The following is a 5,033-nucleotide window of genomic DNA, read 5'->3' as shown; positions in this document are numbered from 1 at the left end:
TCGGCGGACCTCCAATCAATCAAAACCAGAGTACACCAAAGGTTATCCCAATAAGAATGAATAAACCAAAAATAAAATTGTAATGTACAAAGGGTAGAAACATGGGGATTGCCCACAATGTGCTAAGTTTATAGTCGTAATCAAGACTCTGACGCAGTCAAGATGAATGGACGTGTTCCTCCAAGAAAATCACCATCGCCTCCTCTGGTGTGGGGACATTCTCAAGATACGGTTTGAGCCTCTAACCATTAACTTTGAAGACTGACCCGTCTTCGTGATTGCAGATATCAACAACACCATGAGGAAACACCTGTGTAACCTCAAATGGACCTGACCACCTGGATCTCAGCTTGCCTGGAAACAAATGCAATCATGAGTTATAAAGTAAAACATTCTGCCCAATAGTAAAAGACTTGCGAAAAATAGATTTATCATGTAAAAGCTTTGTTCGCTCCTTATACAGTTTGGCATTCTCATAAGCATCATGATGTATCTCCTCCAACTCATTCAATTGCAATTTCCTCTCCTCACCCGCTTGAGTCAAATCAAAATTCAAAGCCTTAATGGCCCAATAAGCTTTATGCTCAAGCTCAACAGGTAGATGACATGCTTTGCCGAACACTAGGCGAAATGGAGACAACCCAATAGGAGTCTTATAAGTGGTTCAATAGGCCCATAAAGCATCGTCCAATCGAGTGGACCAATCTTTCCTATCAAAGCGAACCAACTTCTCCAAAAATCCGTTTGATCTCCCTATTGGAGATTTCCACTTGACCACAAGTTTGCGGGTGGTACAAAGTGGACACCCGATGAGTGATGGAGTATTTCTTCAACAAGGTCTAAAATGCTCTGTTACAAAAATGAGATCCCCCATCACTGATGATCACTCTCGGGGTACCAAACTGATTAAAGATGTTTTCTTTTAAAAACTTACCACCACTTTGTGATCATTTGTCTTACATGCAATAGCTTCAATCCATCTAGAGACATATTCAACAACAACAAGGATGTATTGATAGCCGAACGAGACAAGAAAAGGCCCCATGAAGTCAATACCGCACACATCAAACAATTCAACAATAGGAATGGGGTTAAGAGGCATCATGTTCTTCCTAGGCAAACAACCAGTCCGTTGGCATCTATCACACACACGACAAATTTCATGGGCATCTCTAAATAATGAAGGCCAATAGAAACCACATTGCAAGACTTTAGCCGCGGTCTTTCTAGCAGCAAAATGTCCACCACATGCGTGGGAATGACAAAATTCAAGAATGTTGGCAAAGTCTTGCTCAGGTACACAACACCTAATGACTTGGTCAAGACACACCTTGAACAAATAAGGGTCATCCCAAAAAAAATGTTTGACTTGGGAAAAGAATTTCAACCGATCTTGTTTACTCCAATAATCAGGAATCTTATGAGTTACAAGATAGTTGACTATGTCAGCAAACCAAGGCAACTGGGATACTTGGAGAAGTTGTTCATCAGGGAAGGAATCATTTAAAGGAAGGGATCCTTCCTAAGGTGCTACATAGATCCTAGATAGATGATCAGCAACAACATTCTCACAACCCTTCTTATCTCGAATCTCAAGGTCAAATTCTTGCAATTGCAAGATCCATCTAATCAAGCGAGGTTTAGTGTCATTGATGGATAATAAGTACTTCAAAGCAGAATGATCGGTGAACACTATAACCTTTGACCGTAACAGATATAATCTGAATTTTTTCAAGGCAAACACAACAGCTAGCAACTCCTTCTCAGTGGTAGTGTAATTCAATTGAGCATCATGAAGAGTGCGGCTAGCATACTGAATGACATAGGGAATTTTATCCATCTTTTGCCCCAAAACAGCCCCCAATGCATAATCAGAGGCATCACACATCAACTCAAAAGGCAAAGACCAAGTAAGGGGTTGGACAATGGGTGCAATGGACAAACATTTCTTCAGTGTCTCAAAAGCATGAATACAGGTATCATCAAAGGCAAAAAAAACATCTTGAGCAAGAAAATTCGTCAAAGGACAAGAAATTTTGCTAAAGTCCTTAATGAAGCGCCTATAGAACCCAGCATGGCCAAAGAAAGAATGCACCCCCTTCGCAGAAGTAGGTGGTGGCAGATTTTCAATTAGGTCAACCTTGGCTTTGTCCGCTTCTATACCCCGCTTAGACACTACATGTCCTAAAACAATTCCTTCTTTTACCATGAAGTTGCATTTCTCCCAATTCAAGACTAAATTGGTCTTAATGCAATGGGACAATACGAGTGAAAGATTATGCAGACATGTCTCAAAGCTAGAGACAAACACAGAAAATTCATCCATAAAGACCTCTAAAAAGTCACCAATCACGTCAGAAAAGATACTCATCATGCACCGTTGGAAAGTGGCGGGCACATTGCATAAACCAAAAGGCATGCTTCTGTAAGCAAAGGTGCCAAACGGACACGTGAATGTGGTCTTTTCCTAGTCTTCTGGAGTAATGGGAATTTGATTGTAGCCGGAGTATCCATCTAAGAAGCAATAAATATTGTGACCGGCCAATCGCTCTAGCACCTGATCAATGAAAGGTAGTGGGAAGTGATCCTTCCTAGTGGCGAAATTAAGTTTTCTATAGTCAATGCAGACACGCCACTTGGTGGTAGTTCTTGTGGGAATCAATTCACCACTCTCATTTTTCATTATCTTTATCCCCCCTTTCTTAGGGACAACTTGAATTGGACTCACCTAGGTGCTATCAGAAATAGGGTAAATGATGCCTGTCACAAGCAACCTGATGACTTCTTCTCTCACAACCTCTTGCATATGGGGATTTAACCTACGTTGCATCTCACGTGAGGCTTTAGTACCCTCCTCCAAATGAATATGATGCATCCATATGGAGGGGCTATGTTACGGTCCCAGATCTGACACAAGGATTCTTTGGGAGGATCTGCGGTCTACCATGGGTTACGGGTCTTCCAGGCATTACCGTAGGGGTAGTAGGAAGACATGGGGAAGATGAAAACGAAGATCAAGCCAAAGGGAAGTTTGAAAACCCTAGAGCTCGTTGAGGAGAACTCTAAGCCTCTTTACTCTTGATTTAACCTAATTCTTAATACTTCAATCCCTCTATTTCTCATTAGTCTTACCCCTTAAATAGGGTTCACCCAGTTAGGGTTTACAATAAAATATTCCAAAAATACCCATATAAATAAAATATTCCAAAAATACCCCTATAAATAAAATATTCCAAAAATACCCCTATGACCTAAAACTGAAATAAAATAAAGTAAATTAAAGAAAACACTAAAATAATAATGTTATTGCATGCATAACATTACACCCCCCTTGGAAGACGAGCTTGTCCTCAAGCTCGGAAGTAGTGTCGGTATGCCGACGTCTCCACCGGTGCCGAAGTAGCATCTATAATAGCTATGACCCACTTACAGGACGCCGATTTTTTTTTTTTTTGGCCCGGTCTGAGTTAACCTGTGTTGACTCGGTTCAGGAACCGGTCCGGCGCACGACCCCCCCTTCAGGACGTGATTTTTTTTTATTTTTTTTTGGCCTGGTCCGAGTGAATCTGGGTTGACTCGGTTCAGCAACCCGGTCTGGCGCACGACTCAGCTTCGTGCGCTGATGAAATTTTCCTAACTTAGGAAATTTTGAATTCAACCCTCTTCTTCCTCCTTCGGCGGAAATGTCGTCGACGCTTCTTCGAAAATCGAAATCCGGCGTTATCCTCCTGCCAGTCCCGAACATAGCGGCCGTCGGTAAGTGCCGAAACCTTGTCGATAGCTGATCCTTCCCTCAGGGCACCGACGAAGGCGGGCGACGGTCGTCTTCCGTCCACACGGCTCCGAACAGGGCGGAAAGTTTGTGGTCGAACAGCATACAGGGGATCCAGAAATTTAAATCCCACAGCTGCAATTCGAAGATCCACATCCGCACAGGTATTGTGCTCATCCACAGAAAACACTAAAATAATAATGTTATTGCATGCATAACAGGCTAATCCCTTTTAAGGCATCAAGAGTCCACCCCAATGCCTCTCTGTGTGCTTGTAAAATTTCAGTCAATTGTTCCTCCTGCTCAGTCCTCAAATCAGAGGCAATAATGACTAGCAATGAGTTCATGGGCCCCAAGAACGCATACTTCAACGTGGGAGAAAGTGGCTTAAGATCTAGCTTGGAAGTTTCAAGAGGTTTGTCCAAGTCAAGATGAAGATCATGTGGATGATCAGTTGTGACAACCTCATAAGGTTCCTCCAACAGAGGTACAGAACTAAGTAAAGAGTCAACCTCTCAGAAATATGTTTGCTCATCAAAATAGTCCATGTTGAAAGATGTTATGTAAGACTCAAAAGATTCAAGAGTGGATTCATCATCAAGCATAACCGTCTCTATCTTAAATGCAGGACTCAGATCATCAGACTCAAGTGGATGGTGCCCGACATTAAACACATTCAACGAGACCTTAAAATTTCCAAAAGACAACTCCAACTCACCACTTTTACAATGAATGACAACATTAGATGTGGCTAAGAAGGGACGTCCTAGGATGACAAGAATTTGGTTGGTCACATTGCCTACTAGTTTTGTATCAAGAACAATGAAATCAACCGGGAACAGAAATTTGTCCACTTTTATCAAAACATCTTCAACTATTCCTCGTGGTATCTTGACAGAACGGTCAGCTAATTGAAGTGTGATGGGGGTAGGCTTCAATTCACCCAAACCTAATTGCTGGTACACAAAGAAAGGAAGCAAATTCACACTTGCCCCTAAGTCAAGAAGAGCTCTCTAGATGGTATGTTCACCAATGACACATGAAATTGTGGGGCATCCAGGATCTTTAACTTTAGGAGGAGTGTTTGTGCTTCAGAATTGAGCTTACATTCTCAGTAAGAAAGACCTTTTTGTTAACATGTTTTTTTCTCTTCTGTGTACAAAGGTCTTTAAAAAATCGGGCATAGGCAGGGACTTGCCTAATAGCATCAAGAAGTGGAATGTTAATGTGAACCTTACTAAACAATTCCAACGTTTCATGC

This window comes from Aristolochia californica, unplaced genomic scaffold (genome assembly GCF_029961685.1).
Source record: "Aristolochia californica isolate CCGP_79_NKW_82.1479 unplaced genomic scaffold, dmAriCali1.0.hap1 SCAF_15, whole genome shotgun sequence".
NCBI classification, from domain to species: domain Eukaryota; kingdom Viridiplantae; phylum Streptophyta; class Magnoliopsida; order Piperales; family Aristolochiaceae; genus Aristolochia; species Aristolochia californica.
The sequence above is the reverse complement of the archived record's forward strand: the minus strand, read 5'-3'. Positions refer to the sequence as shown.